Source organism: Cebus imitator, unplaced genomic scaffold (assembly GCF_001604975.1).
Source record: "Cebus imitator isolate Cc_AM_T3 unplaced genomic scaffold, Cebus_imitator-1.0 Scaffold92, whole genome shotgun sequence".
Lineage (NCBI taxonomy): Eukaryota > Metazoa > Chordata > Mammalia > Primates > Cebidae > Cebus > Cebus imitator.
In genome coordinates, this window is record NW_016107407.1 from 9,115,845 (window position 1) to 9,137,438 (window position 21,594).

Consider the following 21,594-nt stretch of genomic DNA (forward strand, 5'->3'; position numbering starts at 1 on the left):
CAGTAAAAATACAGTATTATAATCTTATGGAACCATTGTTATATATGTGGTGTGATATATATGTGGTCCATCGTTGACCAAAATGTTATGTGACACATGACTGTACAATACAGATTTATTAACTATAGTCCTCATGTTGTAACATGGATTTCTAAACTTATTCTGCATATCAGTTATTTGTGTCTTTTGACCCACATCTCCCCCGCCCTTTTTTTCCCCAAAATAACTGTGGTAACCACTCATTCTCTATTTCTGTATATTTGAGCTCTTTTGTTTTATTTTTTGAGACTGGGTCCACTCTGTCACCCAGGCTGAAGTGCAGTGACACAATCATGGCTCATTGCAGTTTCGACCCCCCAAGCTCAAGTGATCCTCCCTGCTTCCTTTTTTTTTTTTTCTCTTCTTGAGATGGAGTTTCACTCTTGTTGTCCAGGCTGGAATGCAGTGGCACAGCCTTGGCTCACTGCAACCCCTGCCTCCCGGGTACAGTAATGTTAACAGATACACAGTAATCCCAGCTACTCCAGTAATCTCTGGTGGCACCTGCCACCACATCTGGCTAAGTTTTTGCATTTTTAGTAGAGACGAGGTTTCACCATATTGGCTAGGCTGGTCTCGAACTCCTGACCTCAGGTGGTCCACCTGCCTCGGCCTCCCAAAAGTGCTGGGATTACGGTCGTGAGCACCGTGCCCAGTCCCTGCTTCATTATCTTTGTGTATTTGAGCTCTTTTGAAAATATGTATGTACCACATATAATTGAGGTAATATTTTTCTTGCTGTGTCTGGCTTATTTCATTTAGCATAATGTCTCCAGGTCATATGTTGTGACAAATGGCAGGATCTCTTTTTTTAAGGGTGAGTAATACTCCATTATATAGATCACATTTTTCTTTATTTGTCCATCATCAGTGGAGATTTAGGTTTCCATATTTTGGCTATTGTGATAATGCTTCAGTGAACGTGAGAGTGCAGATATTTTTACAAGGTGATGATTTCATTTCCTTTGGGTATATGACCAGAAGAGGAATGGCTGGGTTGTATGGTAATGCTATTTTTCATTTCTTTAGCAGCCTTCATACCGTTTTCCACAATGGCTATATCAGTCTGCATTCCTGTCAACAGTATATATGCTAAGGTTCCCTTTACTTTACACCCTCACCAACATTTGTTATCTGTTGTATAATAATAGCTATCTTTATGGGTATGACATGATGTCTCATAGTGGCTTAATTCGCATTTCCCTGATGATTAAGGATGTTGAATACCTTTTCCAATACTTGTTGGCCATTCCTATATCTTTGGAGAAATGTCTATTTGGGTCCTTTGCCCATTTTTAAATCAAGTTACTTGTTTTTCTGTTATTTATTGAGTTGTATGAGGTCTTTATAAATTTTGAATATTAACCCCTTATCAGATATAGGGTTTGCAAATATTTATTTTTAAATCAAGTTACTTGTTTTTCTGCTACTGAATTGTATGAGTTCTTTATAAATTTTGCGTATTAACTTCTTATCAGATATAGGGTTTGCAAATATTTTTCCATAGGTGTTTCATTTTGTTGATTGTTTCCTTTATTGTGCAGAGGTTTCTTAGTTTGATTTAGTCTCACTTATTTATTTTTGCTTTAGTAGCTTGAGCTTTTGGTGTGATTATCCAAAAAATCATTGCCAAGGCCAGTGTCGAGCAGTTTTTCCCTGTGTTCTCTTCTAGCAGTTTTATGGTTTCAGGGCTTAACATTTAGATCTTTTATCCATTTTGAGGTAAGTTTTGTGTATGCAACATTCATTTGTTTGCATGTGAAAATTCAGTTTTTCTGGCATCGTTTATTGAAGCAACTATCCTTTTCCCATTGTGTTCTCTTGGTGCCGTTGTTGAAAATTAGTTGACTATATATGTTTGGATTTATTTTTGGGTGTTCTATTCCGTTCCATTGGTTTATGTTTTCATGTTTATGCCAGTATTGCACTGTTTTCATTATTGTAGCTTTGTAATATATTTAAAAAATCAGGAAATGGGATGCTTCCAACTTTGTTTTTATTTCTCAGAGTTGGGATTTGGGATTTTTGTGGCTCTATATGAATTTTAGGATGGTTTTTTCTATTTCTGTGGAGGATGCCATTGAAATTTTGATAGGGATTGGGTTAAATCTGTATATTGCTTTGAATAGTATGGCTGTTTTAATAATATTGATTATTTCTATTTATGGACATGCATATCTGTCCATTTATTTGTGTCTTCATCAGTGTCTTATAGTTTTCAGTGTACAAATCTTTAACCTTCTTGGTTAAATTTGCTCCTAAGTATCTTTTTTTGATGCTGTCATAAATGGAATTGTTTTCTTGATTGCTTTTTCAGCTGGGTTGTTGTGTATAGAAATGTTACAGATATTTGTATGTTGATTTGGTATTCTGCAACTTTACTGCATTCATTAATCCTAGCAGTGTTTTTATTTTCTGTGGAATCTTTGGGGTTTTCTGCATATAGGAACAATGTCATCTGCAAGTAGAGATAATTTTACTACTTCCTTTTTGATTTAAATGCCTGTTTTTTTTCTTATTTGATTGCTCTTGCTAGTACTTCTAGTACTATGTTAAATAAAAGTTTGTATTTTAGAAGTCAACATGTTTTAAAGGCAATAGTCCATTTCTTCTAGCTTCCAGTATTGTCATTGAGATGTCTTATGTGTCTGTGTGTCTGTGATTCCACATCCTTTGTATATTCTGATCTGTTTCTCTCCGGAAACTTTTGGCATATTTATAGCTGTGGTGTTTTGAAATTTCACAGTTATGTAACTTAGTATGGGTTTTTTTTTTTGAAATGGGGTCTCGCTCTGTTGCCCAGGCTGGAGTGCAGTGGTGCAATCTCGGCTCACTGCAACCTCTGCCTCCTGGGTTCGAGTGATTCTTGTGTCACAGCCTCCCGAATAGCTGGGATTACAGGCATGTGCAACCATGCCTGGCTAATTTTTGTATTTTTAGTAGATACAGGGTTTTGCCGTGTTGGCCAGGCTGGTCTTAACTCTTGAACTCAGATTATCTGCCTGCCAGATTACTTGGCCTCCCAGAGTGCTAGGATTACAGGTGTGCTTGCCTGGCCACTTATAGTCTTTAAAAATTTTTTTTGCTTAAAAAAAAAAAGTCTGTAAAGAGATGGGGTCTTCCTATGTTGTACAGGCTGGCTTTGAATTCCCTGCCTCAAGTGATTCTCCTGCCTCAGCCTTCTGAACAGCTGGGATGTGCATGCCACTGTACCTGGCAGGTATTGGTCATTCATTTAATTTAAAAATTTTTGTTGGATTGATTAATTGACAGACAGGCTCTTAGTTCTGTTGCCCAGGCTGGAGGGCAGTGGTACAGTTGTAGCTCACTGCAGCCTTGAACTCCTGGGCTCAAGTGATTTGACCTTCCTCAGCCTCCTGAGTAACTAGGACTACAGGTGCATGCCACCACACTTAGCATTTTTTTTTTTTTTTAAATAGTGGCAAGTTTGCACTATGTTGCCCAGGCTTGTATTGAACTCTGGTCTTAAGCGATCCTCCTACCTTGGCTTCCCAAAGTGCTGGGATTTCCAGGGCTAAGCCACCTTGTGGTATTGGTCTTTTAAAAGTACCTTGCACTGGCACTTGGTAAACTCTTTTTAATCTGGAGAGATGCTACTGTATTTTTGGAAGATAATATTCTTTCTTTGATGATTCCACCATATTCTCTATTCTTTTTCTTTTCTAGGTGTTCCATTCAGATACTAGATTTTTTGGAATAATGTATTTCTTTCTCTTTTCCTATCATGAATAATCACATATGGAATAATATTTTATTATTATTTTCCTTCCTAATTTTCACCTCCTTGGGAGACTTCCTGAGCTTCAAATTCCAGTGTATCTGTTGTTAAGTTTTATTCCTTTTTTTTTTTTTTTTTTTTTTTTTTTTTGTTTTATAAGTTCTTTTTCTTTTCATTTTTTTTGAGACTGATTTTCACTCTTGTTGCCCAGGCTGGAGTGCAATGGCACGATCTTGGCTAACTGGAACTTTTGCCTTCAAGCAATTCTCTTGCCTCTGCCAAGTAGCTGGGATTACAGGCATGTGCCACCACACCTGGCTAATATTTTGTATTTAGTAGGACAGGTTTTCATCATGTTGATCAGGCTGGTCTCAAACTCCTGACCTCAGGCGATCCATCTGCCTCAGCCTTGCAAAGTGCTGAGGCGTGAGCCACCGCGCCTAGTCTCTTTATTTTTTAAAGTATTCTTCTGTTGCCTGCAAAATCTATTTTTTTTTTTTTCAGGGTTTTTTTTTCCCCCCCTTTTTAGGGTCTCCCGCTGTATGAAATGTTTTCCTCAAGTAGTCTGGTGATCTTTGGTTTTCTGTTTATATTTAAGAATGAGGGACTAAAATGCTTAAGTAGAAACTCTTTAAGTATGTGACAGAGGCTATCAATTGGTGGTATGGCCACCAGTTGATAGCCTCTGGCAATTGGTGGCCATATCGTGTCGGTGGCTGAATCACACCACTGATTGATAGCCTTTGTCACATACTTAAAGATTGATGTACCTCCAATTTCAGTGTGTGGAAGTGTTTTCTCCTGTGCCATTCTATTTCTGCAGTGGAGCATCTTCTAATTTCCATCATGAGAGTCACATTCTTAAGGGAGAACATGGTGAGTGGAAAGACTGGGAACTTATTGTCCATTTGCAGATACTCAGTTCTTCAGCTTTTTGTTGTTTCCGCTTTTAAAAGAAAGTTCTGCTCAAATATAATTAGCATCATGTAATTCATCTATTTAAAGTATACAGTGCATGAGCTTTTTCTGTGTTCACAAAGTTATGCATATGTTACCACAATCAATTTTAGAGCATTTTCATTACCCCCAGAAGAAACCCCATACCCCTCAGCTAATCACTCCCAATCATAGCATCCCCTCTCCTCCCAGTCCCAACAATTAGTCATCTGTTCTTTATCTGTATAGATTTGCCTACCGTGGACATTTCATGTAAGTAGATTCAAGCTTGAATCCTTTGTGCTTCTTAATTTGATATTTTCAAGGTCCATACATGTTGTAGCATGCATTAGTACTTATTTCTTTTTATTTTCAAATAATATTCTGTTGTGTGGATGACCATCTTTTCTTTATCTGTTCATCATTTGATAGACATTTGGGTTGTCCACTATTTGACTGTTATGAATAATTCTGCTGTGAACAATTGTGTACAAGTTTTGCAGGGACGTATGTTTTCAGTTTTATTGGTTGTATACCTAAGAGTGGAGTCGCTGGATCGTATGGTAACTCTGTGTTTCACTATTTGAGAAACTGCTAACTTTTCCAAAATTGCTGTCCCATTTTATATTCCCACCAGCAGTGTATGAGCATTGCAGACAAATACTTGTTTTATCTTCACATCATTACAAACTTGTTTTGTCTAATATTATTTTTTTGAAATAGGGCCTTGCTATGTTGTCCAGGCTGACTTCAAACTCCTGGACTCAGTTGATCCTCCCCCCTCACCCTCCTGAGTGTCTGGTACTACAGGCATGTGCCACTGCACCTGGCTCTATTTTTTGATTATAGCCAAGATGACTATAAAGTGGTATTTTACTGTGGTTCCTCACTTAAAGAACCTGGCTTCCAGAGGCTGTCTCTTGTAGGATAAATTGCCTTGTTGTGTACAGATGTTTTAAGTTGTGCTGCTTCTATTTTGAGTTAGCTGCCTTGCCTCGATTTGCTTTCTGATATTCAGAGATTTATTGCAAATACTTGTCCCTTATCCTTCTAAAAAAATGTCTGTTTGTATATATATACAGATGAATTCTTTGGCAGTCATTTTACAGGAGGGAGAGACATCAGTGTGTAAATCAATCCTCAGAATTTAAACTGAAGTACCAACTTGTACTTTTAAATATCCTTTCAGTATAAATATCTCCAATTGTGGTCATTGTTTGTAAGAAGAATTATAGGACCAAAAATACTCCTATAATGAAGAAAAAAATAAGGAGGCCTAGAAAGGGCTACTACTAAGTGAATCCAACCAAATCCTTTCAAAGTTTTTAGATTTGAATCTTTTTTGATAATACTGATTTGCCCTGCTTGTTATATGTGCAATATAGGTGGGGTATCTTATGAACTAAATTACAATTTCTTTCTCTCTCTTTCTGTCTTTCTTCCTTTCTTTCGATTCTCACTCTATCGCTCAGGCTAGAGTGCAGTGGTGCAATTTCAGCTCACTGAAACCTCTGCCTTCCGAATAGCTGAAATTACAGGTGATTCTTGTGCCTCAGACTATTGAGTAGATGGGATTACAGGCGTGTGCCACCATGCCTGGCTAGGTTTTGTATTTTTAGTAGAGATAGGGTTTCGACATGTTGGCCAGGCTGGTCTCAAACTCCTGGCCTCAAACAATCCACCCACCTTGACCTCCCAAAGTGCTGGGATTACAGGAATGAGTCACCACACCAAGCCCTAAATAATAAGTTCTAATGATGTCTAAGATTGCTAAGAAGAGTTGTATTTATTATTAGCTGTATGCTTTTCCTGGTTTCCTATCATCAAGTAAGCTCAGACACTTGCATACAGACTGGGAAACATAATAAAGAGCTAACATATATTGATTTTTCTACATGCCAGAAACTGTTGAAAATCCTTTCTATATATTACCTTATTTAATCCTTAAAATAACTGTGTGAAGTTGATAACTGTTTTTTGCTTGTTTTTACATCTCATCTGTGGTAAAGAAACTGAGGGCATAGGATGGTTATATAACTTACTCACATTCACACAATTAGTAAATGGTACAACCACCTATTAGATTCACAGTTTGGTTCCTGAACTCGACTCTTAGTCATTAGACTATACTGCCTGACATTTATAGAGAGTTTTATTTACTTCTTTTTCATTTATTGAGACATGGTCTTGCTGTGTCATCCAGTTTGGAATACAGTGACATGATCACTGCTTACTGCAGCTTCAACCTCCTAGGCTCAAGCAATTCTCCTGCCTCCTGTGTAGCTGAAGCTATAGGCGTGAGCTACTATGCCTGGCTAATGTACTGTATTTGTTTTATTTTTGGAGACAGGATCTCACTCTGTCGCCCAGGCTGGAGTGCAGCAGCACAATCTTGGCTCAGTGCAACCTCTGCCTCCTGGGTTCAAGGGATTCCCCTGCCTCAGCCTCCTGAGTAGCTGGGACTACAGGCACACATGTCACACCAGCTAATTTTTATATATTTTGGTAAAGATGGGGTTTCACCATGTTGGCCAGACTGGTCTTGAACTCCTGACCTCAAGTGATTCTCTCACCTTGGCCTCCCAAGGTTCTGGGATTACAGATGTGAGCCCGGCACCTGGCCTTCACCTGGCTAATTAAAAAAAAATTTTTTTTTTTTTAAAGAGACAGGGTCTCACTATGTTGCCCAGGCTGGAGAATTTAAAATATATTATCTTTTTAAGAAGGGAGAGACACTCAGGAAATATTAAAACAAATGTTAGTTGTTAGGTAAGGAGTAGTAGTAGGTTGAAGAATAAGCACAAATTCATGACCTGCTGTTTAGAAGATAAACTGTGATCTAATGTTCTATTAGAAGTTCATATTTAGCTTAGATTCTAGTTTGGATAAGAAATGATTATCACTAAACTAGGCAAAATTTTCCTTTTTGAGGTGGAGATGTAATTACCACATAGAATATTTTGTAGTTTTTCTTACATAATTAAGCAGGTGAAGAGGTGACAGAAAAATGTCATGGGAAGTATTAAAAAATTAGGCATGGGCTAGAATGTTAGTGACAGATTCAGCTTTTCCCAGGCCAAAATATTTCAGAATAATTCTGATCCAAGTGTTTTTTGTTTTTCTACCAGAGTCTGATTTTGCAGCTCATCTTTTCTAAATAGATCTATTTTATGATGTGTATATAGGTCATTCTGAATCAAGTTAACTTCGAAGTTGATTGGGACCTTGTTTCAAGCTTATTGAACAAAGATCTGTTACACAGAATTTTGGGCATAAGGCCATTTCCAGAGTCTGGTCCAAATAAGCAATGACAGACACAGATTGTCTCTTTCTTGGCTGAGGCTTTCTTTGTGCAGCTTGTCTCAGGACTCTCTTCTTTTGCCCTTTTCATACCCCCCTCTCTTTTCTATTCAGGGTAAAAATATTTCCATTTTCATTCTGTAGTTATTTTTTTTTTGCAGACATTTATTATGTTTTTACTTATGTACAAGGTTCTTTGCTTAAATCCTATAATGCCCTCCCTGTAGTAGCAGTAGCAGTTGTGAGGATAGTAGGCCTTCTGAGATGATATTGTAGAAAATACATGAAACATTAAGTAGTGTTGCTGTGTCATACTTCTTTCCTGCCTGCCTTTCTGTCTTTTGATGATTAGGAAAGGTTTTTCTTTAAGATCTTTAAATATTTCCTCCAGAGTGACAAGGGAGAGGAAAAAGAACAAAATGAAAACACATTTCTGTACAGCAGTTTAAAATAATCATATCTTAAAAGATAATTTTAAAATCTTGTCTGCTTATGGAGTTTATCATTTTATTTCCATGTTTATTTTAGAAAATGTTTTCCTCTCTCAATATAATTGCTTTTAGAATATTTTAATGTTTCCTTTAGAACTTTTGTTTACCACACAATTAATTTTATTTATTCAATTCTCAATCTGCTTATTTTTATAAAAGCCTTGCTTGACCATTTAAAAAGAAGTTTTCAAGCCTGGTCTCCTAATTTCCGTAGTCTTTTCTTTGTCTCTTAATTAGAGTTCAACTTAGGTTTATTCATGCCATTTTAGCTTTTCTCTAATCTTGGAGAAGGTGTTGTCTTTTCATGCCTCTTTGCCCTGGCTTATGCTGTTCCCTGTGCCTGGATTTTGACCTTTTCCCCACTCTCCTTTTTTCTCTTCTGCCTGCCAGATATGACTGGTAAAAATGGGGTTTCTTTCATGGAGTCTTTTGATGTTGTTCCAGGAGTATTAATCTTTCCTTTCTCTGTGCTATTTGTAGTGTAATTAAAGACTTAAAAATTGTCTTATACTTTTGAATGAATATATCATTCAAACGAATAAATGTAATATGTATTATAACATTTATAATAAATCAAACATCTCTGAATCCACCATTAAAACTAAAAGCTAGAAAATGACCAATTCTGTTTCTTCTATCTGTATACTTCTTGCCAACCACAAAAGGGATGTTTATCATTCCCTTGCACTTAACATTTTTAAAAATCACATATATATGTATTACTAAACAATTATTGTTTAATTTTGCTTGTGTTTGGGCTTATAACAATAGATTTATCCTGTATGCAGTCTAGCATGACTTGCTTTTTTTATTCAGCATTATAATTTCTAAGATTTATCCATATTGCATATACATAATTCATTCATAGTAGTTTGTTCATTCTCATTAATGTATAATATTTCAAGTATAAATATTCCATTTATTTGCATTTAAATTTAAGGATCTGGAATTAGTTTTCTCCTATGGTTTGAGGTAGGGATCCATTTTCAGTGTTTTTTTTTTTCTATATGGCAAACTGGTTGCTCTACTCAAATAATACATTCTTTCCTGCTGTGCTATCACTCTAAGATACCAAGTTTCCTTATAAGCATGATTTTGTTTCTGAATTCTCTTTTCTGTTGTATTGGTCCATTTAGCCCTGTAAGAACCCTACTATCTTCTTTACTATGGTTTCATATCTCAGTAGGCAGGTTAGCCTCCTCCCTTCTAATTTTTCTTTTAGACCATGTCTTAGCTATTGTTTCCCCTTTGCCCTCCCATATAAGTTTATAACCTTGAAAATCTCTGTTGGCATTTGTATTGGGATGCTTTGAAGCTGTAGATCAATTTGGGAACACTTGGCATGAAGACAACATTGGATAGAAGGGGGACAGGTGTACATGAGGTTGTAAGTTGGTGGGGGTGTGTTGCATCTGGTTTTGAAGACTGTTTAATTTTTTTTTTCCAGGTTTTTTTTTTTTTTTTTGTTTTTTTTTTTTTTTTTTTGAGACAGAATCTCTCTCTCTGTCATACAGTCTGGAGTGCAGTGGTGTTTTTTTTTGTTTTGTTTTTTCAAACGTCTGTCTCACTGTTTCCTTATTCTCTCATTTATAACTAGAAGTAAAATTGGGTAGGGGAGAGTTTTTAGGGTTTCATTCGGGGTGTTCTAATCATTTTTATTGTAGAATATTTCTGTTGATTATCTTAGTTCTATATTGCTAGTAGTCTCCTCACAACTTTTGATATTATCTTTGCTTGTCATATTGAGTCTGCCAAAAGGGTTTTCCAGTTGTATTGTATTCACTCTATTTTTTTTTTTTGCACTTTTTTGTAGAGACGGAGTTTTACCATGTTGCCTAGGCTAATCTCGAACTCCTGGACTCCTTGGCCTCCCAAAGGGCTGGGATTACAGGTGTGAGTCGCTGAGCCCAGCCAATATTAGCTCTATATTATGCCTCTTTCATTACCCAAATTCAGAGGTCTTATTTGCTTTGTATTAGACTAAGTACAACTATATCATTTTTACCAGCCCATTGCAGTGCAATTTCATTTTATGTGATAAAAATACAACATAAGTGCTCACTTCTGCAGCACATATACTAAAATTGGAAGAATACAGAGAAGATTAGCATGGCTCCTGTGCAAGGATGACATGCAAATACTTCGCAAAAATGTGAAGTATTCCACATTTTTCTGACAAAGGTCTAATATCCAGCATCTAAAAGGAACTTTAGCAAACTTAAAAAAAAAAAACCATTAAAAAGTGGGGAAAGGATATGAACAGACACTTCTCAAAGGACGTACATGGAGCCAACAATCATATGGAAAAAAATGAACATCACTGACCATTAGAGAAATGCAAATCAAAACTGCCGTGAGATACCATCTCACACCAGTCAGAATGGCCATTATTAAAAAGTTAAAAAAATAACAGATGCTGGTAAGGTTATGGAGAAAAAGGAACACTTTTACACTGTTGATGGGAATGTAAATTAGTTCAACCATTGTGGAAGACAGTGTGGTGATTCCTCAAAGACCTAGAGAAAGAAAATACCATTTGACCCAGCAATCCCATTACTGGGAATATATCCAAAGGAATATAAATCGTTCTGTTATGAAGACACATGCACATGTGTGTTCACTGTAGCACTATTCTCAATAGCAAAGACATGGAATCAGTCTAAATGTCCCATCAGTGATAGATTGGATAAAGAAAATGTGGTACATATATATATATACACACACACGCGCGCGCGCGCACCATGGAATACTATGCAGCCATCAAAAAAGAATAAGATCATGTTTTTTCAGGGACATGGATGGAGCTCGAGGCCATTATCCTTAGCAAACTAGTGCAGGAACAAAAAACCAAATACTGCACGTTCTCACTTAAATGTAGAATCTAAATGATGAGAACACATAAGCACCTAGAGGGAACATTGCACACTGGGGTCTACCAGAGGGTGAAGGGTGGGAGGAGGGAGAGGATCAGGAAAAACCTAATGGATACTAGGCTTAATACCTGGGTAAGGAAATAATCTGTACAACAAACACCCATGACACATGTTTACCTATGCAACAAACTTACACATCTTACACATATACCCCTGAACTTAAAAGTTAAATAAAACATAAAATATTAATAAAATACAGAAAATTCCTTTTAAAATGTGAAGATTTCCTTCACATTAAAAAGTTTGTGAACCATTATATAATTTCAAAACTGAACAGGGCAGTAGTTAAACAGTTTTATTGTCATGTTTAGCCAGTAAACAGAAACACCATCATTTGTTACACTTCTTGAATTTTGTGAGCTTTGAATTAGTATATAGTGCAGATATAATTCAAATGTCTTTATGTATTCATACTTTAAAAGGTGATTCCCCCGTATATGTTCATTCTATTGATTACTTGCAAATTTGTTTTATGTATATCCTATTTTGATTTTGTCTGTTCTCCTTCAGGTGCTGACGCATCAAGCATAGTCTTCATTTATTGAGAACTTGTCTTTGGATTTTTATCTTTTCTCTAGTTAGTACCTTTGATGTCCCTACCTCTAAGATCCACTTTCCTTTTTCTTTTTCCTTTTTCCTGGTGTTGCGGTGCTTGAGGATAGAACTGGCAGACGGGAAGCTGCATGGCACCAAAGACATGATGCCAGGGGTGGGGGGTGTGTAAGGGCTGGAACTCTTCCCTTTGCTTCTGTACATAACGGGGAGTGGGACTACATGCTCAGTTCCTGCCAAGAAAATGAGGGTCCACTTTCGTTTCAAATGAATTTTAGCATTTAGGATTTGTTTACCTTGAAATCAGTTGAGTTTCAAACTGCTAGTACCTTAATGTTTATTAGACTGGCTTTGAGGAGTCCTTCAAAATTGTATTGCCAGTGGCAAAACTGGAGGTTTGAACCTAATTGACATTCATCGTATTCAGATACATAATGTGATACATTCATGTTTTCATATTAATATTTTAGAAATGCTTTATTTTAATTGAACAGTTATAGATTGGGTAGTTTGATAAATAAGTTTCAGATTTATTATTTTTTAGTGCTTTTTGTATCAAGCAATGTTAAAGTTTCTAATATGCTATTCCCATTTTATATAAGCTGTATTATTCCGTTTTCGCATTGTTGATAAAGACATACCTGAGACTGGGAAGAAAAGGAGGTTCAGTTGGGCTTACAGTTTCACATGGCTGGGGAGGGCTAAGAATCATGTCAGGAGGCAAAAGGCACTTCTTACACAGCAGGGGCAAGAGAAAATGAGAAGGATGCATAAGTGGAAACCCCTGATGAAACCATCAGATCTCGTGAGACTTATTCACTACCACAAGTACAGTATGGGGGAAACTGACCCCGGGATTCAATTACCTCCCACCAGATTCCCCTGACAACACCTGGGAATTATGGGAGTACAATTCAAGATGAGATTTGGGTGGGGACACAGAGCCAAACCGTATCATAAGCAAAATGAAATTTTAGTTAATTCAAACTTGTATAAAATTTTATGCCCATAAGCAAAAGACCTAATATTCAGACCTAATTTTCTAATTTCAAGTTTGCATGCTTAAAAAAAAAAAAAAAAAAAAACCACAAAAACCGGTGGGTCTAAGGATTGCCATAGGGTAATTTCCTGGGCCATTTATTCCTCTCAACTGGGGTTACTCTGATTTTTGTCTCTCATATTTAAAACTAAAAGCTTATTGTTTTTTTTCTGTCAGACTGCTGCTTTTGCTATGTGAAGTTGAAGAAAAAAGTGTGAAAGTAAGGAAATTTAAGTATGAGAAAGAATTAGTCTCACTGAAAAAGCTAACTCTCGCTTGGTGAACATATGCATGCTGTTGTTATACAAATCTTCCAAACCTGCTCTGTTCATCCTACCCACTTTATTTGCTCACCCTGCCATATGGAGGGTTGCGCTTTGCTGGACGTGTTGTGTTTTGGACTTTTATGCTTCTGAATTGAGAGAATGGAGAGGGAGTAGACCAGAGTGGAATTTTTCACGTAATTTGAAATAGTGTCCTGAATAGTTCTGTAGTGTGTGAGTGAAGTAGGAAGGGTGGGGAAAAAAAAAAAAGGTTGATTTTTAAGGAGAGTTGTGCATTCCATGATGTTTGAGAAAAAGGGAAAGAACGACATTTTGGATTGATTTTTCTCTTGAGGATTGGGGACCATGTGGAATGCTCTCTTAATAGGGTTTAAACAGGTGAGATGTACACATTTTTCATTTTGTTTTCTCACATTTACTTCTTTTATAAAGATCTCCATGGTTACCCCATAGAGAGCAGACTGGAAAAAGGCCAGATTGGGTGTAAGTGGACCAGTTAGAAGGGTGTTGGAATAGCCAAGGTGAGAGATGATAATAGATTGAGTAGGATTAAAGCATTGGAAACAGATTTCTGGTATTTAAAGGTAAATGTGATGGGATTTAGTGAAATTAAACATGAAGTAAATGCTAGATGTCTGACTTACATAAACGAATAGAGAATTGAGGTAGGAACATTGAAATAGGATTGAGTAGCCTGTGTATTTGATTTTGAACACATTCACTTTAAGGTACCATTGAAATATCTGAGAGAATGTCAGTTTTCATACACGAACCTACAGCTTAGAGGAGGGTTCTTGAATAGAAAAGTTTGTGTGTATATATGGTAATTTAAACCTGAATGTGGATGAGTTTGCCAAGGGGTTGTAAAGAAGAAGGTGCTGAGGATTGAATTGCAGACATTGTTTATAAGATGACCTTACAAAGGAGATAGAGCATGAGTGTTTGGGAGAGGTAGAAACAAACCTAGGTGAATACTGGTCCATCATTTCCAACTTCCAGTGAAATCTCAGTATTTTTCCTTCTACGGAGTTAGGGATTCCTCAACTTAATTCTGTGTCGAGCAGGATTGGGCTAAAATTTGTACTAGTTCTGGACCTATTGGAAAAGAAAGGAGTTTAAAAGATGTGTAGAGAGGCCAGGCATGGTGGCTCACGCTTGTAATCCAGCACTTTAGGAGGCTGAGGCAGGCAAATCACTTAAGGTCAGGAGTTTAAGATCAGCCTGGCCAACATGGTGAAACCCTGTCAAAATAAGCCGGGTGCAGTGCCATGTGCCTGTAGTCCCAGCTACTCAAGAGTTTGAGACATGAGAATTGCGTGAGTGAGCCGAGGCACTCCAGCCTGGGCAACAGAGCAAGATCCTGTCTCAAAAAAAAAGATGTGTTGAGAGCCATTCTACAAAAATTGGGCTTACATTTTGTAACATCAATGATTGTGTCAGAGAATCTTCAGAATTACTTGGGGATGGGGGTGGTCAGAATATGTGATTTGTTTCACAATAAAAACAGTTTTTTCAAGAACTGTAGAGAGTTAGATTTTGCCTTCCGTGCAAGCCAATATCTTTTCTAGATGCCAGTAGAAGACAGAAGACTTCTGGGCCAGAGACATAGGACTTTATTACTGTGAGAATAATGGGAGTCAGAGTGTTAGCATTTGTGCTGGTTTCCCAAGCCCACTGCGCCATAGAGGAAGGTGAAAGGGGCTGAGTGATGTGTGTGGTGATGTCTCTCCTGTAATGCACTGCAGTCTATTACAGGAGAGGGACCGCCAGTTTAGGGAACCCAAACTTTGATGATGGACAGTAAGCCTACCTGACCTTTACCCTGGAGGGAGATGACATTTTTTTTTTTTTGAGCCAGAGTTTCACTGTGTCACCAGGCTGGAATGCAGTGGCGCGATCTTGGCTCACTGCAACCTCCGCCTCCCAGGTTCAAGCAATTCACCTACCTCAGCCTCCTGAGTAGCTGGGACTGCAGGCATGTACTACCACGCCCAGCTAATTTTAGTAGAGATGGGGTTTCACTATGTTGGCCAGGATGGTCTCAATCTTTTGACCTTATGATCCGCCCGCCTCGGTCTTCCAAAGTGCTGGGATTACAGGCACGAGCCATCTCCCAGCCTTTTTTTAATTTTTAATTTTTTATGTGGAGTCTCACTCTGGCCCAGGCTGGAGTGGAGTGGCACGATCTTTGTTCACTGCAACCTCTGCCTCCCAGTTTCAAATGATCCTCATGCCTCAGTGCCCCTAAGTAGCTGAGACTACAGGTGTGCACCACCATGTAGTGGTGTATTTTTGTATTTTTAGTAGAGACGGGGCTTCACCATGTTGGCCAGGCTAGTCTCGAACTCCTGAACTCAGGTGATCTGCCCCGCTCAGCCTCCCAAAGTGCTGGGATTACAGGCATGAGCCACCTTGTCCAGCTGGAGATGACATCTTTATTGTACTAGACAGCAATCAAACCTGCCTTTTGTTCCTGAGGGAGACACTGTTTTTCGATTCCTTATATAGTACAAACATGCTTAACAAATTAGTATCGAAAAAAAGGAATCAGTCTCTTTACCCACAAGAGGTACAGAAACATGAAAGATCCAAGTATGATTGCCTGCCGACAGTATTCACTCTTCATTTCTATATCTTCTTGGCTTCTGGTAAGATTTTCTTCCCATGATGATACAACTTCATTGGTCACTCTGTTTAATCTTTCCGACAGAGGCTGGGACCAGATCCATTTAGTTTTTCTTATGACACATTTCAGTAAAATTACTATCAACAGGATAGCAGGATGAGGCCAGATTGCAATATTGACTTCAATTATGCTCCCCAGGGTGCAAGATCCTGCGCACAGAACAAATGCAACAAATCTTTAGGGTCTACCTAAGAGAGCCAGGCGGCTTTCTCTTTGTTTCTGCACTGACTTTCCTCTTGGCCCAAGGCATTAATCTAGTTACTGCAGAATATGTAGCTCAGATTTGGCCCTGGTCTACAAAGAGGAAGTGTAGGGCTATTCTTTTATCTGTAACAATCCTGGATAGTGATTTGAGATTGTCCTGAATGCCTCTAGGCCCAAGGTCATGTCATTGCTTGCTTTAGCTAAAGTTGGGAACAAATTTCAAATAACCTTTTCTAATTGGATGACTCCCATTGTAGCGATTTTTTTTTTTTTTTTTTTTTTTGAGACAGAGTTTCGCTCTTGTTACCTAGGCTGGAGTGCAATGGCGCGATCTCGGCTCACCGCAACCTCCACCTCCTGGGTTCAGGCAATTCTCCTGCCTCAGCCTCCTGAGTAGCTGGGATCACAGGCATGCACCACCATGCCCAGCTAATTTTTTGTAGTTTTAGTAGAGACGGGGTTTCACCGTGTTGACCAGGATGGTCTCTATCTGTTGACCTCGTGATCCACCCGCCTCGGCCTCCCAAAGTGCTGGGATTACAGGCGTGAGCCACCGCGCCCGGCCATTGTAGCGATTATTGTCTTGGTGTACAAGCCTTCACATTTTCTGAAGAGAGGCAATGCCTGACTTCCACACAAGAAAATCTCACAAGGACTTTGTGCCTATAAGGAATGTGTTGTTTATATTGTCCTACCTCTCCCCACCCCCCACCACCCTTATGTGGGACCTACTTTTAAGTCAGAGGGCTCAGGCTGCTAGTTGTTTGCCTCCAGTGTTGCCTCCCTGATGGCTGGTAAGCCTTAGGGTTCTGAGTTCAGTATGAATACTTGTTTAGTTTTTGTTTGTGGAGAGACTCTGCCTGAAGGCAGTTAGTCCAATCTGTTCTGTTTCTTATCTGTGTCACCAACTCGATGACCTTCACCTGTCCCTTGAAGTGACTGTCCCTGGAAGTGACTGAAATGATTAATAGCCACAGGAATAGGGGTGGAAAAGACGCCTAAAGTTATGGACAGGCATTTTGTGTGGGAGATTCGGGAGCTTGGACTATCCTCTGCTGCTTCTTAGAGACTGTGCGGTTAAGGAGAGTGATGATTGAGTAGTGATCCAAGCTGTGGCAGGATCGGGGCAGACCCAGTAGTCCGTTAAATTTGAGATTTTGCACATTTGCAGAGAAATGTTCTTTGTGAGGAATGATTCTAAATGATAGATCAGTTAATGTCCCTCCTGTTTCCTTACTTGCCAGTGTCTAAGGTGTTTTCCCCACAGGTGCCAGACAGGGTTGTCGTACCCTTTCGACTGCCACAAAATCAGTGTGTCCCATTCCAGTAGCTAACTTTACCTTTTTTCCAATAATCTCAGACTCAAACCCAGACCTTTTGTCCGAAGGGTTAGGTGCAAGAGTGACAAAAGGCCTTTTTATTAAACTTGGAGAGACCTTCTTATGTCTCCTACTTTGGTCCACATGAGCCATGCTACTGGAAGCAGTGTACTTATTATCTTTATTATTTAAGACCATGGAAATGCAGCAAGAAAATACAGATTGTCAATTTCAGGTGGCTGAACCTGAATTAAGTTTATACCAAAGATCTCCTTTTGGCTGGGCTGCCACCCAGAGAGTAGACCAATCAAGCCAGCCTGGATTTCCATTAGAGGAAAGAAAGAAGCATCATGCAACAGATTTTTCTAAATGACATCAAAAATAATTGCAAAAAATTTTAAAAATACAATTAAGCTTTTCTTATTGGTTAGATATTTGGAAACTGAAGTTGTTTCACTTTAATACAGTTTGCACTGAATAAAATGTTCTGTTGGGTGGCAATGTAGTGTTTTGAGAGTCATTGTCAAATATTCCTTAAAAAACAATTGAAAAGAGAAAATTACTGGAGGGTACTTTTCATGACAAAGACAGACTAAATTTTATGTAACATTGAAAAGTATAATAGTAATATGATGTTAAATGCATTGTGGGAAATTCACATTGTTCAAATAGTATAATCAGGTAGTTTTATAGTACTATCCCTTGCATATAATTATGATCAACTCTTATTTTACTCCAAATTCTTTGCTATTGTGCAAAGAAAGGAATTTTGAGATTTCTAGATATTCGTGGTATTTAAAATTATTATTTTTATTTACTGGCTCTTCTGGCAGATGCAAAAGAGATGGTTGAAAATTTCTGATGTAAAGTAAATATATAAAAGACAATTAAAAAAAAAAAAAAAAGAAGCATCATGCTTAGGAATGGTCAGGGTGGAATGCCAAGTGACCAAGAGGAGTTCTTTTCCTGGAAACAGCCACATTCAGTGACCAGACTGCTGTATTCTTATGTAGACCAGAAGCAGGTGATGGAGGTATACTCAGAAATCTTTTGAATTGATTAAAAATTTTTTAAAAATTGTGGTAAAATACATATGTGATTACCATCTTAATCATTTTTAAGTGTATATAGTTCAGTAGTGTTAAGTACAGTTACAATGTTGAGAAACCAATAATCTCTAGGACTTCTTTCATCTTGTAGAAATGAAACCCTATATGCATTAAACAACAAGTTTCCATTGAGCTTTCCTTCCCCAGGCAACCACTATCTCCATTTTCTGTCTGTGAATTTTACTACTCTAGGTACCTCATATAAATGGAATCATACAATATTTGTCTTTTTGTGACTGGCTTATTTCACTCAGCATAATGTCCTCAAGGTTCACCCGTATTGTAGCATGTGTCAGAAGTTCCTTCATTATTATTATTCTTACTTTTTGAGATGGAGTTTTGCTCTTGTTGCCCGGGCTGGAGTGCAACGGCATGATCTTGGTTTGCTGCAACCTCTGTCTCCTTGGCTCAATCGATTCTCCTGCCTCAGCCTCCTGAGTAGCTGGAATTACAGGCATGTTCCACCACCCCTGGCTAATTTTGTATTTTTAGTAGAGATGGGGTTTCTCCGTGTTGGTCAGGCTGGTCTCGAACTCTCGACCTCAAGTGATCCACCTGCCTCGGCTTCCCAAAGTGCTAGGATTACGGGCGTGAGCCAGTGCGTGGGGCCTGAAGTTCCTTCATTGTTAAGTCTGAATACTATTCTATTGTATGTATCTATCACATTTTGTGCATCCATTGATCTGTTGATGGATACTTGGATTACTTCCATCTTTTGGCTGTTGTGAATAAAACTGCTAAGTGACCCTTCTTTCATTTCTTTGGGGTATATACCTATAATTGGAATTGCTGTGGTATGTGGTAATTCTGTTTTTAATTTTGTGAGGAATCACTATACTGTGGTTCATAGTGACTGTGCAAGGGCGCCAGTTCCTTTACATCCTGATTTTTTGATAGTAACCATCATTATGGATGGGAGGTTGTATCTCATTGTGGTTTTGATTTGCATTGCCCTAATGATAAGTGATAGTGTCTTTTCATGTACTTATTGGCCATTTGTCTGTCTTCTTTTGAGAAACGTCTATTCAAGTCTTTTGCCCATTTTTGAGTCAGGTTTATTTTTTTGTTGAGTTTTTTGAGTTGATTTTTGATAAGGCTGTTGCAGCGTTAAGCTATATAAGATGCTTGTGGATGGTAGAGTGTCAAATACCTTGACTAACAGGTCATTGTAGAGTGACTTTTGTTATAAAAAGCAAATGATGTGGAAAATAAAACCAGGTTGCAGATTAGTGTCAAGGACCACAGTAGTGTGGCTGGAGTCAGCTGATTGAACTGGAATAGCAGTACGAGGCCCAGGAAAAGTGTCATCAACAGTGAGGCACCACTGATAGCCTAAGAATGTTGTCAAAGGTCTCATGCAACCAATCTGCCAGTAGCATGTGATGTGGTTCCTCTCACCATGAGACAAATGAGTCCTTTTCCAGGACTCACAAGTCTAGGATGAGGTGGCAGCCTCTGCATCAGGAACATAGAGTCTTTTACTGTGTATCCGCTCTATGATGATAGATGTGTTGCTGTGTCTGGTATAATGATGGATCCAGCGACAGTGGTAGCAGTCTCAACTGTGCAGCTTGATCAATAGCTTGATTATAATTGGTCTCATCAGACAATGGACCCTTACTGAAAACATCTATATTAGTGACCCAGATGGTTTCATCAGCAACTACAATTGATCTCCATGGTTTATGGACAGTCTTAAATATGTCATTCTGTAGTTTTCCAAGTGGGAGACCAAATAGCTAGGCTGTTATTAATAGCCTGAAAGTCAGTAGAAATATAACAAGGTTTTCCAGGAGAATATTGGCCAGATCTGTGAGAATGTCCTTGAGTTTTGCCCATGGAACAAAGCAACCACACCCATTTTCAGGCCTGTGTCATGGGCACTGGAGTTTGTAGTCCACTGGGCACCACAGGGTCTCAGCTTAGTTGAATCAGGCCCAGTGAGCCAGGCCCAGGCATTTGGGGAACCTCTGTGAATTAAGGGTCTTACTGAGCTAGCAGATTTGGTTTAGGTGGCAGAATGCAGTATCGGACCTTTTCTAAGGGAGAAGCGGCTACTTTTTCATGTAAAGCTGAGATGCTGTAGGGGCCAGACTGGCTGCATTCTTGAATATGCCACTTCCATTTGATGAGAGAGGCTTGTTGGGCCTTTCCCACCTTGTTAGTCATTGCATTTGAGTTGACTCATTCCCAAATGGGAATCTTTTCAAGAGACATACCTAGTAGCTACGTCAGGGAGGCATTGAATCCAAACCCAAGAGTCACCTCCAGAAGAGACTGTTCCTCTTGGCAGAGGCTCTAGTCAGAAAAGTCATCTGTGCACAGACTTGTGTGCAAACGGGTCATAAGGATGTGGGGCTCTAAGCCTTTCTGCATGAGTTCTTCACAGTGAGCACAGTCTCCTCTGGAGCTTATGAACACTCACAGTCCAGGCATGTAAAATATCAATACCGCTTATAGACTCAGCAGTGGAAGCCACAAAGAGTAGTACATTGAATGATTCAAAGAGCCCCATCCAAAAGGTCACAGTGGTTTCCCTTCCCCATTTTGAATCCTATTCTGACCTCAGCAGTTGGAAGGAGGTAACTTATTCTTCCACAGGAGGGGTGTGAAGGTACCTTGGGCTCCTGTATCCAACAGAGAAATAAAATGTTGGGTCTGTGGTCTCCCCAAAGTTATGTAGCATAACTAGGTGTGTGTGATCTTCCGTCTCCTTTGGGAACTTGGAGAACTAGGCCCCACTCCTAATCATCTTTCTTTGTAAAGCAGTTGAGGTTGAGGTATGAGGGAGGATGGGAGAGAGTAGCTTTGCACTAGTGAACAAGAGACATTTGCTTTCAGTTTTGAGTGGTGCTATAGCTGAGTGCTGATCAGTCAAATAAACCTGCAGTAATTTTGGTCCAGCCAAAACCCTGTATTCTGTGCAAGATCATCACTGCTTGAGCCCAGGAGTTTGAGACCAG

The 21,594-nt window shown here is 38.7% G+C and overlaps 1 protein-coding gene, 1 non-coding gene and 1 pseudogene across 19 annotated transcripts in view; 2 read left to right on the forward strand and 1 right to left on the reverse strand.

Annotated features, from left to right (window-relative positions):
• The window catches only part of ABI1 (abl interactor 1), a 126,512-nt gene that overhangs the window by 72,583 nt on the left and 32,335 nt on the right, over positions 1-21,594 (forward strand). The gene's annotated exons all lie outside the window — the stretch shown is intronic.
• LOC119472274 lies at positions 10,560-10,677 on the forward strand (annotated as a pseudogene).
• On the reverse strand, positions 12,077-12,240 carry LOC119472291. The gene has a single exon (XR_005201409.1). It is a non-coding gene; the product is annotated as a small nucleolar RNA SNORA57 (small nucleolar RNA).